Source organism: Rhinolophus sinicus, chromosome 6 (genome assembly GCF_057876585.1).
Source record: "Rhinolophus sinicus isolate RSI-liver-muscle chromosome 6, RSI-T2T, whole genome shotgun sequence".
Taxonomy (NCBI): domain Eukaryota; kingdom Metazoa; phylum Chordata; class Mammalia; order Chiroptera; family Rhinolophidae; genus Rhinolophus; species Rhinolophus sinicus.
The window spans coordinates 29,977,259-29,992,763 of NC_142506.1; the positions used below are offsets into that span (position 1 = coordinate 29,977,259).

A 15,505-nucleotide genomic window follows, 5' to 3' on the forward strand; every position below is an offset into this window, starting at 1 on the left:
TAGGCATATAAATCAACAGAACAACTAGCAAGTTCAGAAATAGTTTTACACATATATGGCCAATTGGTTTTGGCAAAGAATTCACAGCAATTCAATGGGGAAAGAATCTTTCCAACAAATGGTGTCAGAACAGTTGGTTATCCATATGTAAGAAAATGAATCTTAAGTCTATCTCACACCATATAGAAAAAATAACTCTGAATGGATCATAAACCTAAGGGTAAGAGCTAAAGCTATAAAACTTTTAGAAAAGAACATAGGAAAAATCTTAGTGACTGGGTTGGGGAAATTTTTCTTAAATAAGACACAATGAGTATGAACTACAAAGAAAAATTAATAAATTGGACTTCATCAAAATTAATAAGTTTAGTTCTTTAAAAGACTGTTAAAAATCAAAAGACAAGCTGCAGAACGGGAGAAAATATTTTCAAATCACATATTTGATAAAAGACTGTATCCAGAATTATAAAGAACTCTTACCACTCAATATTAAGAAAATAAAGAACTCAATTTCTTTAATGGGAAAAATATTTGAACAGACTCTGTACTAAAGAAGATATATGAGCGGCCACTAAGAACGTAAAAGTATTACCAGAAAAAATGAAAACTAAAACTACAATAAATTACCACTACAAACTCATTAGAATGAATAAAATTTTTAAAGACACATAATACCAAATGTTGGCAAACATGTGGAACAACCACCACTCTCATACGTTGCTGTTGAGAATGCAAAATGGTATGGCCATTTTGGAAAACAGATTGGCAGTTTTTTATAGTTAAACATATACTTGCCATATGCCCGGCACTTTTACTCCCAGGTATTTACCCCAGAGAAATGAAAACATATGTCTGCCCAAAAACTTATACACATATGCTCATAATAGCTTTGTTCATAATAGCCAAAATCTGGAACCAAGCCAAATGTCCATCAACTGGTGAATAGACAAATGTATTGTAGAATATCCATAAAACAGAAAACTAAATAGCAATAAAAAGGAATGAATTCTCAATAATAGCAACAACATGGATTAATTTCAAAAGCATTATACAAAGTAAAAAACGTAGACATAAAGGTCATAATATTCTATATATGTCTGAAATTCTAGAAACAGCAAAATTACGACAATAGAAAACAGATCATTGGCCTCCAGCAGCCAGCTATGGAGAGAGGAGATTGACTAATGGGCCTGAGGAAACTTTTTGGGAAGATTAAAATGTTCGAATCTTTATTATTGTGGTGGTGTTTACACAATTATATGTATAATACAAAACATCAAATTAAACACTAAATTTGGTGAATTTTTATTGTATGTAAATTATACCTAAATAAAACTTACCTTGTATGTATCATCTAAATTCACAGATGAGGAAACTGAGGCTTATAAAAGGTAAGGAACAACCTGGAGGATATAATGCTAAGTGAAATAAGTCATACAGAGAAAGACAAACACCATATGATTTCACTTAGATGTAGAATCTAAAAAACAAAGTAAGTGAACAAACAAAACAGAAACAAACTAGTAGATACAGAGAACATTTTGAGAGTTAGCAGATAGGAAGGGGGCTGGGGGACTGGGTGCAGAAGGTGAAGGGATTAGGATGTACAACTTCATAGTAGTTACAAGATAGTCACGTGGATGTCAAGTATGGGGAATGTAGTCAATAATATTGTAATAACTAGTATGGTGCCAGGTGGGTACTAGACTTATCAGGGGAATCACTTTGTAAATTATATAAATATCTAACCACTATGCTGTGCACCTGAAACTAACATAAAATAATAATGAATGTTAATTGTAATTCAAAAATAAAAATTAAACAACAACAGTTCAGCAATGTAAAAAAAAAAAAAGGTAAGGAACATGCCTGTCACAGGTAGTAGTTCCAGGATTCAAACCCACAGCTCATCTTCTTTCTTTTACATCTTGTTTCTTTCCTTGCTGTTCATTCTGTAAGTAATTATTAAAGCCTCACATTAAAGGAACGTGAAAACTAGCATACTAAGACCCATATCACAAAGTCCCTAGCCCAAGAATGAATGGTAATATTCCCCATCTAATTCTTACTTCGAAGCCCTACCCTCACCTGGCTCCTCTTGCAGGCTATTGCCCTGCACTTGGCATGTGTGTCCTGCCCCTGAGACATGTGTGTTTCTCCCAGGCCTGCCCTTATACCAGAGGTCCGCAGGCCCTGCCCTGCCCACACTGCCTGGGCCCCAGCTCCTTCCTCCAATCCAGGTCTTTGCTTTTCTTATCTCCAGACTCAGATTCATCCATTTTTATCTTCAGCATTTTCGCTTGGTATTTACCAAACTGTTCGTTATTTTGTGCTTATTTAGCTTGTTCTTTCGCTCTCCATGGACCTTGTCACCTACAGGCCTACAGAGTCCCTGACCAAGCTTCACGGAACACTGTTCATTACTTTGTGTGTTCCCCCAAAGCACCTGAGACAGGATCTTTTACACCCAGGAGCTCCGAGTTGGATTTGAATCTTCTCAGCTCAATTTAGTTTGGGCAAGCAAGGCCCTATAGGTGCCTGCTGTGTCTCATGTGATGCCGGTATTACAAACAGAAATCAATGTGATGAGGTCCATATTCAGGGGGCTCACAGGCGCAGGCATGTAAAGATGTAATTACCCAGCAGTGCAATGGAAGCAGTAATAGAAATATGAGTAAGGCCCAGGCCATCACATCAGGCAGCATCCTCACTCTCCAGGGGAGGATGGAGGCGTAATGGAGGTTGGTGTGGACAGCAGGGCAGTCTTCACAGGGGAATTGCCCCGTGTGTTGGGTTTGAAGGACGGAGAGGAGATGTTAAAAACACATATGCAAAGGCATTAAGCATGAAAGAGCACAGGTCCCTAGGGAAGCAGAGTTTGGCATTGCGGGGTATGGAGTGTGAAGGGAGAGGGCAGGACTTGAGGTCTAGGAGGTAGCAGGAGCCAGGCGACACCGGGCTCTTGTTGCAAGAATCAGAGACCAAGCCAGCTGGAAACCAGGCACGGTGCTAACAAAGACAGGCTGATTCTGACCCAAGTACAGAAGGTAAAATGAGGGAAGGAGCATTTATTGGGTTTGGACTCAGTGTTAGGCACCACGGCCATCACTTGACATGTACAGTGGTACCTCGATTTTCGAACATAATCCGTTCTGGAAGACCATTCGAGTTCTGAAACATTCGAAAACCGAGGCAGGTTTTCCCATAGAAAGTAATGCAAAATGGATTAATCCGTTCCAGACCTTTAAAATCCACCCCTAAAACTGCAAATTTAGCATAAATTTTAGTATTTAATGATACCAGAGTTCTACAAAATTTACAGTGTTCGTAAACCGAAATGTCCCTCAATGGAGACGTTCGAAAACCGAGGTACTACTTACTGTATTAGGGCACTTAATTCCATCAGGTAGCCCCATTAGTATTCCCATTTTACAGATGAGACACAGGCCTAACGAGGGTCAGCAATATGCTCACAACATGTTTTAGGACATGACCCCAGGAAGCCTGACTCAAGAGTCCAACTTTAACCCCTTTGCTACTCTTATCCCAGGAATACTGGAAGGACTTTAGTTTTTAAAATTCCTCCAAACAGTACGAGGCCTATCAGAGGGAGCAAACACAGTGTAGGTAAAATTCTAAAACAAGGGACATAAGCCACACCCAAAATATGAAGGAAGGGTATTCCTCCTAGAAAAACAGCAACAGGTTTACAGACCTCTTAGCCTGGAGAGGATCGGGTTATAAACAGAATGAAGGGAAAATCCAGTTATGACACTTTAACACACTGCTGTGTAGGTTATGCCTTTTGAGTGGAGTGTCAGGCATGTTTGGTGGAACACGGCATCTTCCTGTCACAGCTGCTTTTTCTGCTGAGGCTCCCTCAGCAATCTCCCCCTTGCCTGTCCCCAGATGTGCCAGGGTACAGAGGGACCCCCACCCTGACACCCAGCATTATAAAACATAGGCTCAGATATACAAAGTCTGACAATTAAGTTTGCAAATTTGTTGCAACGATGTTGCTAACCTTTTTTGATATCAGAGGAATTACTCATTATGAATTTGTACCAACTGGATAAATGGTTAACCAAGTTTACTATTTGGAAAAGCTGGAAAGGCTGCGTGAAAAAATTAGACAACCTGAACTTTTCACCAACAATCCATTGTTCTTGCATCACGACACTGTACCAGCTCACATGGCACTGTCTGTGAGGGAGTTTTTAGCCAGTAAACAAATAATTGAAACACCCTCCTTACTCACCTGATCTGGCCCCCAATGACTTCTTTCTTTACCCGAAGATAAAGGAAATATTGAAAGGAAGACATTTTGATGACATTCAGGACATTAAGGGTAATATGACGACAGCTCTAATGGCTGTTCCAGAAAAAGAGTTCCAAAATTGCTTTGAAGGGTGGTCTACACACTGGTGTCTGTATAACTTCCCAAGGGGAGTACTACAAAGGTGACCGTAGTGATATTCAGCAATGAGGTATATATTATAGCACTTATGTAGGTCACACCATTCCTTTTGACCACTGGCATCTTGAAGGTCATAACTAGCACCTGGTTGCTCACAAAACAAAGTTCAACTTCCTTAGCTTGGCCTTCAAGGCGACCCACTACCTTTCCCAACTCATCTGTCACCACTCTCCCATACACACCTCTTCTCTAACCCACATGACCCACCATCCTTTAGCCTTGACTTGTGTGTTCCTAGGTCCGGGTCTTCATTCCCAGCATTGCTTTGGCCTAGCTGCACCTGCCTCACCTCTCTCTCCCAGCTATCCCATCAAACAAAACCAAACCCATCCTTTCAGGCTCAAGTCAAGGACAACCTGGTCACTCCCACAAGAAGCAACCTTTCCTGGGGCATTCAGTGCTTATTTGCATCCCAGAGGGGCAGGACCAGTCACGTACATGCTTGCATGCCCCCCCAGGGACCAGGATTGACCCTGATATAAACCAGGTACTCATTAAATATTTGCTGAATGACTGCAGAGTTTACTTATTTTTTTTCATTGCCTACAATCACTAAGATCCCAGCAATCTCAAATGAGACTCTGTTGTACCTTGAAAACACTCACAGAAAAAGGTACTTCACAGCTTCTGTCCATGACTTGGTCTAAAATCTAATAACTCACTGTTGGATAATTCTCCCTGATGTTTAATTCAGTTCCTCCAGCCATATTGTAAGTTAATTTTTTTCGTTGTTATCACCTCCAGACTTTGGAGAACAGCTGGTGCCCACATTTGGCAAAATGGCTCTTGGTAAACCTTAGAACTGTTACAACAGAATTTGCTGTCACACTGGGTAGCATCATGTCCCCTGAACAGAACCCCATAAAGTGGAAGCCCCCACACACATGTGTGTGACTAGCCCACACACATTTCAGTCTTATTTCTACCTAATCAAGACCTGCTCTTCATTTGAAGATTCTTTTAAATCAACTTTTTCCTCTCCTAGTTAAATAATCTCAGTTCTCCCGAGGATTATTTCTGGCCTTGTCCAATGTTTTCAAGTTGAAACAGAAAACAATATTCTTGTAAGGGTCTGAGACAAGCTTCTAACTACATTAAAACCCATGGGTGTATATGTGCCTGGTGTGTGTATGTATATGGTGGTGTGGCGTGTGTATGTGGTGTGGTCTGTGTGTGTGTGGCATGTGTGGGGTGTGTGTGTGTGTGTGTGTGTGTGTGTGTCTGAGAGAGGTGGGGGGCAGAGAGAGAGACTGAGAGATTATGAAGCTTTCATTCTAAATATCAGGTTACAGTATAAAAATACCAACGCAGTCTAAAGGTTAATGAACATAAGGTAAGCATTTGGAAACCCACTTAAGCACTTGGAATAGCTCTTCTAACAGCTGGGCCCTCTGTCATTTTAGCTCCAGGAAATTGATCAAAGACCACAAATTAGCCCTTTATGTGGTCACCTCAGACTGGCCTCAGAGCAACAGATGTTGAAAGAGAGAGAGCAGTATCTCCCACGAAGTTCAAGCTTAGCTTTTATTTTTTTTAACTTTTTACAGTTATTTGAAGATTCTTAGGTTTTACTTTTCTGGCACAGACCCAGAGATTCTTCACTGTCTGAATCAGTCCTAAAAGAGGGGTAAGATTTGTTTTTGCATTTGTGATTAGGTAAAATCTCAATCACTGTACACACACGCGCGCGCGCGCGCGCACCCATACTCATAATGGTGTGCACCCAAACTACAGAATGTGTCCAGGATGAGGTTTGCCTGCTGCTCTTTTTTTCAACCCTCCAGGATCTTAGAAGAATAAAACAGTTTCACGTGTTATCCAGCAGATGGCGCTGTGCACCGCGATCTGCAGGGAGATCTAAAGGTGATTTTGAGGGACTCTACAAATCACCCAACAACAGAAGGATTTCTTTCCCCCAAGCCCCCACTCTGATACATTCTCCTCTCTTCTGCAATCTGACAGACATTCTTCACCCACCACAAGCCTGTGAGTGGATCATAAAATGTATAAAAACCGTTCAGTGCCTTCTACATGCCAGGCGCTCTTCTTGCAGCTAGGAATATGATGGTGAGCAAAACACGACTGAAGGATGCCGGTAACCATACAGAACTTTCTCACTAAGCAGTTAGACAATGTAAACACGCGGATAACTCTATCAGGTAGTGTCTGCAATTGAAAGGTACTCAGAAGAAAAAATAAGCAGACTGTTTTAGCGGGCTGGTCTGAGAAAGCCCTTTCTGAGGAGGCAACAGGTGAGCAGAGCCCGAATGATTTTAAACAGGTGACTCCAACTTTAAGTGCACCTTGGAATCACCGGGAGCTTTAACATTGGTGCCCGGGCCACATCCCCGGTATGCTCACTTTACTGGTCAGGGGTGAGGTCCCAGCACTGAGGCAGTGGGGGTAACATTCCCAGGTCATCTTAATGTGCAGCCAAGGTTGATTCTTTTTGCTGCTGCCTGGTATTTGGCTGGTTGCAGCCCAGGGGCCCCATGGCCCTGAGTTTGGGCCCAAGCAGCCTTCTACCTGAAATCCAATCGAGCTGGGCAGCAGAGCTCACTCAAGAAGCCAGAAAATGCCTTGAACACTGCCAGTTCTTTGGGCTGGTGAATCATCTCACTTCTCTGAAGAGCTGGGGAAACCTGAACACTGCCCTCTCCCACCCCCATGTGGGTTCACTCCACCCGCCTGCCTGAGAGTAGAAGGGCTGTCCTATCATCTCTCTGTCACCCTTTTTTGCTCCCCAGGTGACCACCCCAGCCGCTTCTCCCACACCCCCATCTCTCCTGACCTTGTACCTGAACTCCCTGTGTCTCCTCCTGCTCTGGAACTCGTCAAGAATCTTTAAGGGAAAGGGGAATCTTAGAATTAGATCCTGGAACTGACAAGTGGGCACAGCTGTGTGTGCTCTTGGGGTCTGATGGATTCCAGCCCTCAGCTGCGGACCCTGATTCTGTCTTCCTCAGGACACATGGGCCCCATCTCCACTGGTGCCCGACAGAGAGGTGGTGATAGATGCTGTTTGGCTACCCCTGTTTATCTTTTAGACAAGCTGGAGATTGTCGTTCCCTTGTCTGAAATGCTGACCAGGAGCAGCTCGCCACACACTCCTTCCTCAGACTCCTGCTCCAAGGCAGGTCTTTGCTCTCAGACACTGAAATGCTCAAGGAGGCCAGTCTGAGGATCCAGGCTGAGGACAGACGTGCTCAGCGGTGAGAACCCTCAGCAATGAGATCACCATGGAATTTGTCCTGGGACCCAAGCCACAGTTCTCTCTTTCTCTTTACTTTTATTCATGGAAAATTCAAAACACATGCAACAGTAGAAAGAATAGTAAGGCAAAACCCCATGAACCCTTATCATCCAGTTTCAACAGGTTACCAATCTCATGTCATCTTTCCTCATAACTTTGGCGCGGCAGGGATGGATAATTTAAAGGGTGTTTCAGACAACATGTCATTTTACACAAAAATATGTCAGAGGGACATCTTTAACTGAAAGAACTTTTTTTTTTTTTTTTTTAACATAACTACCAATGGGCCTTTATCATCTAATACCATATTGTTCATATTTGTATCTCCTGTTATCTCAAAGATAAGTTATCTTAAACTGAGATCAGAGTGTACTTGATACAGGCAAAAATATCTTACGTTCCATTTAACCCACTTCAATTCCCCAAGGCTTCTTGTTGGGTGAGGAGCAGGGAGGTAGGTAGGAACATTTCCCTTTGATGTTGACCTGAGAGGTTTAGGGACTTGGGTTCAGACTTGAATCCTGGATCTGCTCCTTCTGACTCAGTGTGGGATCTGGGTGAGCCTTCCCTCATCAGTCTTTCTTAGTGGAAGACAATCTTACTTGCTATGAGCCTTAAAATTCAGGGACTGGTTTATGAAAGTACTCATCAAAAGCAAATAAACAATATTACACAAATCTCCAACAGTATTTCCCTGCAAAAAGATTTATATTTATATTAGTTGAGCTGTGTTCTCTGGTAGGAAGTCAACAAAACCACCTAGATAACTCTTAAAAAATGTGAATTCTATATTCAACGGCTTTCTTCTTAAAAGAGACCCCCACCACCACCACCACCAAAGTTAAAGCACTCTTCTGCATTTAGAAGCTCAAACAAAAGCAAAATTCACTTTCTTCCCTCCCTTGGTCATTAAATGATGGTCTTTAGTTCTTGGTTAGTTTTAATTCTTTTCCCTGGAAGCTGTTCATTTAGAAAGGAATGGAGAGCAACTCAAATAGTTGTCGACAGTAATTTAGTTGGAGGAAGGAAGCTGAACTGCAATTTATCTCTGACAAGAAAGAGGTTTTGCTATATTTTATTATTTATTAGGTTAGACCCCTTTGTTGACATATAGCCCATGAGATGTTATAGGTAATTCTTAGTTATACTTTAGGGGAGTGTATTAGTTTTTTATTGCCACTGTAACAAATTACCACAAATTCGGTGGTTTAAAGCAACACACATTTATTATCTTACAGTTCTGGAGATCAGAAGTCCAAAATGAATCTTACAGGACTAAAATTAAGATTCTGGAAGCTCCAGTGGAGAATTTGTTCCGATTGCTTCTTCAGCCTCTAGGGGCTGCCCGCATTCCTTGGTTTATGGCCCCTTTCTCGCATCACCCAGACCTCTTGCTCTATCACTACATCTCCTACCACCCATTCTGATCTCCTGCCTCCCTACTATAAGGACCCTTGTGATTATATTGGGCACCCACAAATAATGCAGGATAATCTCCCCATCCCAAAATCTTTAACTTTAAAAACATCTACAAAATCTCTTTTGTCATGTAACATTCACAGGTTGAGGGGATTAGGGTCAGACATCTTGTGAGGGGAGGAAAAAGCTATTGGAAATCTCAGCTTCACAAACCACCTCAGAACTGTCTCCTCTTTTAAAGTCCTCCTGGGGGTGATCAGTGGACAGTTACATACACTGTGCTCTGGGAAATCCAGAGCTGGTCATGTGTCAGAGGGTAAGCATTTGTGGGCCTCAAAGTAGATGATGTGTATTTTCTTCCCCCCTGTGAATGGAAACTTCTCCAAACAATGAATGTTCATTCATAAGTAGCTATTCAGTTATCATCATTGAATAGTATCAGTTTTGGGCCTCCCTTGTTTACATGAGGTTGTGCAACCGTTAGATAAATTTGCCGTCCCCCCCCTGAATCTGGGCAGGCTCTGTGACTGCTTTGACCAGGCCTTAAGTGTCAGGCAAATTCCACTTCCTGTCTCAGAACACTGGCTCTGGGGGCCCTGGTCCTCCACGTAAGAAGTCCAACTGTCTTGCTGGAGAGACCCCATGGAGAAGCCTGAAGGTTAATGGGAGAAAAAGACAGGCATAGCTGAGCACAGCCTTCCAGCTGCCCCCACCAAGGCACCAGGTGTGTGAACAAGCTGCTGTGGACTCTCCAGCCCAACCCAGCCCAGTCACTGGCTGAGTACCACTGAATGACTCAGCCCACACCACAGGGAGCCAGAGAATCACCCCCTCAAGTCCTCCCTGAATTCCTGATGCACAAAACTGGGAGATATGAGGACATGGTTATAGTGTTAAGCCTTTAAGTTTTGGGGTAGTCTGTTATGCAGTAATAGATAACCAGGCAGAATTCTGTGACTAACACACACACTGCATGTTAGTCACTTCCTATAGGGTCTGAGGATAGAAATTTAGGGGGCATCCATCCACATTTCCTCACCCATAGTATCATCAGATAGTGTTGATTTGGACCTTCCCTCTCCACATAGTGATAAACTGATAAGTTGACTCATCTCTGAAGTGGGGGTCATGGAAACGGGGAGTCACAGAGTTGTTTGGGATGACAAGAGGAAGAAGAGGTTTGTAATCTGAAGAAAGCCATTCCAATGTAGTTAGTAGTGGTAGTTATAGTAACAGTATTACAGGAGAAATTCAATGAAGAATAATCCTTCTCTGCTTGTTTTAATATTGTCTCCAACTGCGGGTGTTGATAACAGGTTTAAAGTATTTTATTTTGCATCATAACTCATTCTCAACATTTAAGAGGGAAAAAAAGGACAAAGGAAAAGGAAAACAAGTTATGTTTTTTCCCTCCCAGAGAGTTCGGGATGTAATGTGTTACTTGCTAATATATTATGTAATTGGGGATTATGTAATTTGTGGACAACTGTATTCTCTTCCTGTCCTGAGCTGACCCTCTTCTCTCTTGCCTTCTCTGATTCACGTGCAGTTTTTCGTGTGCCCTTCCACGACGGTGGAATAAAAATGTGTTTTGTAGACGCCACTTGAGCCTTGAGTACTTATTTAAAATAAACTGCCTTTGGAAAATTTGATCAAGCCTCATAAAAATAATGATTAAAGAGCTGGAGCAGAGTAAGTCTGCCTCTCTAGGGAAGTCAGTTCATGCAATCAAGAAGTGAACTTGAGCCCAGAAAACAGCCAGCACATGCACTGTTCCAAAGCTGCCTTTGAAGACATTTCTAGTTTAATCTGTCCATAGTGAGGTCTGTAAAAGATTAGAAGCTGGAATTCAAAGGCTGTCAGGAAGTAGACCAGCGCAGCCTCTGGGACCTGAGGCCTTGGTCACAAGATATGGGAGTCTGTAGGCAAACAACTGAGACAGGATACACAAATGCTCATGTTTCTTTCTTGGAGAGTAGGATTCCTGGGCCTAATGTCCAATTTTGAATTTTAAAAACTGGCTTGGAATTTTCCATATATTTTTAGCCATATGGAAAGCCTTTGCTCATTGCTCTGGAGTACCACAACTGAAATCAGACAAAAATGTGTGGATTTGAAAACAATACAAGTGAAGGCCTGTCGCTGCTCAGCCTCCCAGTGGGACGGCAGCATTTGAAGAGCTGAGAAGATCAGTGTCACCTGGGGCACAAGCTTTTCCAGGTCTGAGTCTTCACCTTTTCACTGTTGGAGTCACTGTAAATACGGCTAACACGGCTCTTCCAAGGTCAGGACACTGTATTCCCAAAACAGCACCCCTTGTTGGGGAAGGAACCGGCTGCACCCTGGACCAAATTTTGAAGCCAGAGCCTGAGCTCCAGTCTGTCCCCTGGCCTGGAGAGAAGGACCAATGGCCAACACTGTGTTCCCTGCTGTGATCTACATTTGTTTAGACTGGGAGGGGAGCAGACGTGTTCCTTTCTCTCAACAAAGGTGAAATTTCTCAAGACCAAATTCCCTGACACCCAGGGATGACAACCCCTGACTCAGGGCCAAGCCATAGAACACAGGCAGCAACAGGGAAGTGCTCCAGAGGGAGACACAGATGTTACCCTGCAAACCGGCCCTGAGCCGGTGAGGGCAGAAAACAGTTGGGCTGAGACTCCCAGAAAGGGCCTGACTGAAGCCTGGGGAGGCAGGACAGCGCAGGAGTCAAAGGGAGAGATTGGGACAGGCACGCTTGCCTTGGCCATTCGTGTGTGCCTTTGGCACGTTCTCTGGCCTCCCGAAGAGTTTCCTCCCTGGGATAATAGGGATATTGTCTGCCTCGTGGGGTGGTTTGAGGATTCCATGTTAATAGCACTGGGAGAGAAGGGGGGAAAGGAGCTGCTGCAGCATAAAAACCCAGTGGGCAAGTGGCTCATAACAAGTCATTCCAGCCTGGTGGTGCCGAGGGGGGCTCTGCATAAAGCTTAGGGTCTCCATCCGGATTGCTATGGGATACAAGGAAGGAGTGGTGAGAGTGGTCCTGAGTCTCTGCAGCGTCATGAACCTCCTCAGCTCTGCAACAAGGCAGGCGAGGCTTGGAACACTGGGTCGAAATTGAGCTGACACCCACTCTAGGCTGTGCATACCTTCAGGTATTAACAAATGTTTGTATGGATCCGGCAGTCCTGAATTCCAGGTTTTGCTGCTTTCCCAATTTCATATCCCCATCTGTAAAGATTTCATCCATTCAGACCAACCAAATTTTACCAAAGTTGGACTTCAAATGAATATTTAGAGAAAGAATTAAGTGACATGTCTTTATTTCCCATTTCTTTTTGCAGCTGTTTTTCCAAGTTACCAGTCCCCAAAATAAATTTGCTCTTTTGCTTTGAACCAAAAATGTCTTTTGACAGACAGATGATGCACAAACGGTGACCTTTCTGGATTTGCAGAATTCTTTGGATACATTATTTATTAGCTCACAGGTGCTGCATAGAGTTATTAGATGTCAAGAGGCCAAAGAAGAAAATGCTAAATGAAATTTATTTCTGTTCACAAGTATGCTGTCTCTGAAATCATTCTTTCCATTAACCACATATCACATCTAGTGTGTGTGTGTGTGTGTGAGAGAGAGAGAGAGAGAGAGAGAGAGAGAAAGAGAGAGAGAGACAGAGAGAGAGACAGAGAGAGAGAGACAGAGAGACAGAGAGACAGAGAGACTTTAGGAGCTCTGCAAGATTTCACAACATGTTATGAATCCTATATTTCAGCCTAAGGCTTTGCAATGGCTTCATAGGTTAAACAACTTGGCCTCACTTCTATTGTTTTCACAAAGTCTAGTTTATTCAAGAAGACAAAGGGCAAATAATAATAATATTTGTATTATAATAATGCCTTTTCCCAAATGCTTTGCATCTGCTCACTCATGAGATAATCATGGCAACATCACACAGTAGCAGGAGTTACGGATGGTGCCAACATTGACACTTGTGGAAACAAAGTCACAAAGCAGCCTAGGGCCGTGACAGATGTCACGAGTTAATAGTGACAGAGGAAGAGTGGAGCTCAGGTCTTCTGTTTTCTCCTTACTAATGAAAGTTTTCAAAATAATTATTTTTTCTTTTATTATAAAAGTAATACATGCTCATGGGAAAAAATGAGAAAATGGAGAAAATTAGAGAGTAAAATCACCTTAGTTCTACCATTCAAAACCAATTATGTTTTGAGGTGTCATGGCTGCCTCGACAGGGTAGTGCAGGTTTGCATCTTTGGTGGGGAGGATCCGAGGCCCACACCCAGAAACCTAGCAAGGTAAAGTTGTGTCTTGATTGTGGAGGCGACGACTTCTCTGGTTCCTCGGCGATGGCGGCGTCCAGGAGTGGTATGACCCAGAAAACCTGGGAATTGGCCAACAACATGCAAGAAGCCCAGAGTATCGATGAAATCTATAAGTACGACAAGAAACAGCGGCAAGAAATCCTGGCGGCGAAGCCTTGGACTAAGGACCACCATTACTTTAAGTACCGCAAAATCTCAGCGTTGGCTCTACTGAAAATGGTGATGCATGCCAGATCAGGAGGCAACCTGGAAGTGATGGGCTTGATGCTGGGAAATGTGGACGGTGAAACCATGATCATTATGGACAGTTTTGCTTTGCCTGTAGAGGGCACTGAAACCCGAGTAAATGCTCAGGCTGCTGCCTATGAGTATATGGCCGCATATATAGAAAATGCCAAGCAGGTTGGCTGCCTTGAAAATGCAATTGGCTGGTACCATAGCCACCCTAGCTATGGCTGCTGGCTTTCTGGGATTGATGTTGGTATTCAGATGCTCAATCAGCAGTTCCAGGAACCATTTGTAGCTGTGGTGATTGACCCAACAAGAACAATATCTGCAGGGGAAGTGAATCTTGGAGCCTTCAGGATATACCCAGAGGGCTACAAACCTCCTGATGAAGGACCTTCTGAGTACCAGACTATCCCACTTAATAAAATAGAAGACTTTGGTGTACACTGCAAACAATATTATGCCTTAGAAGTCTCATATTTCAAATCCTCTTTGGATCGCAAATTGCTTGAACTTTTGTGGAATAAATACTAGGTGAATACACTGAGTTCCTCTAGTTTGCTTACTAACGCAGACTATACCACCGGTCAGGTCTTTGATTTGTCTGAAAAATTAGAACAGTCAGAAGCCCAGCTGGGACGGGGGAGTTTCACGTTGGGTTTAGAGACACACGACTGAAAGTCAGAAGACAAACTTGCCAAAGCTACGCGAGACAGCTGTAAAACTACCATAGAAGCTATCCATGGATTGATGTCTCAGGTTATTAAGGATAAACTGTTTAATCAAATTAACATCTCCGAAACCATCACTAAGTAGTACTTTTGCCTGCAAGCCAGTATGTGAAAAATACTCGAGTAACACATTAAAACCAGGTACCAAAAATCTGTTACAAGTATAACGTGCTCTGAGGTGTCCTGAACATTAACACCCTGTAATAAAACTCTTTAAAATGAAAAAAACAAAAGAAAAAAAAAAACCGATTATGCTTTAACATCATTATATTATTTTTCAGGTCAAAAAGGAAATTTTTGACCCAGTAAATATATGACTTTTCTAAGCTCATTTTGCAGTGGATACCTGTACTTAGCAATCTTGTATTAATTGAACTGTCACACAGATTTTCATTTGGGAAAACAGGTGGCTGCCCACACAGTGCAAACTGAGTGGCACCAAAAGAGCAATTTGTGCCCACTCTCCTCTTCTAGGACAACTTTAAGTCATTTTTTAGGATAAGTAATCATGTCTCCATGAAAAAGGTCCATATTAAATGCAGTTAGGTCTCCGGGATGAGTAACCCATTAGCACCCACTAGCAGACACGAGTTTCTCAGATTAACTGGCTCAGAACAAGGCTTTGATGGAAAGGGATGTAGGATGAGTAACTGTTAAAAGCAGCATTAGGAGTCTTTTCAAAACTGTAACGGGGTGGTGGTCTCTCTGGTAGATGCGGGAAGGTTGGTCAAGGCTCATTCTGCTGCCACTGCTGCCACCATCAAAGATGGAGTTCTCTATCCCCTCCCACATGCTCTTCTCACAATGTGACTGATGCCCTCCTTGCTGAGAGGTGGGGTCTGTTGTTTTTCCCCTTGGATCTAGGAACAAGCCTATGACTGCTCTGTCAACTGGAGAATGGTGGAAATGATACTATACGATTTTAGAGATTAGATCATAAGAAGGTTATGGCTTCCACCTGGCACTTATGTTTCTCTCTCTCTCTCCTTCCCTTCCCCAACATTCTGAACTTTTGGAATCCCACCACACTACAGTGAGGGAGCCCAAACTAGTTCAAGTGAAGAGACTACATGA

General features: G+C 42.8%; 1 pseudogene; it reads left to right on the forward strand.

Annotated features, from left to right (window-relative positions):
- The first annotated feature begins 13,402 nt into the window (after positions 1 to 13,402).
- Positions 13,403 to 14,612, forward strand: LOC109459573 (COP9 signalosome complex subunit 5 pseudogene; annotated as a pseudogene).
- Positions 14,613 to 15,505: the final 893 nt, after the last annotated feature.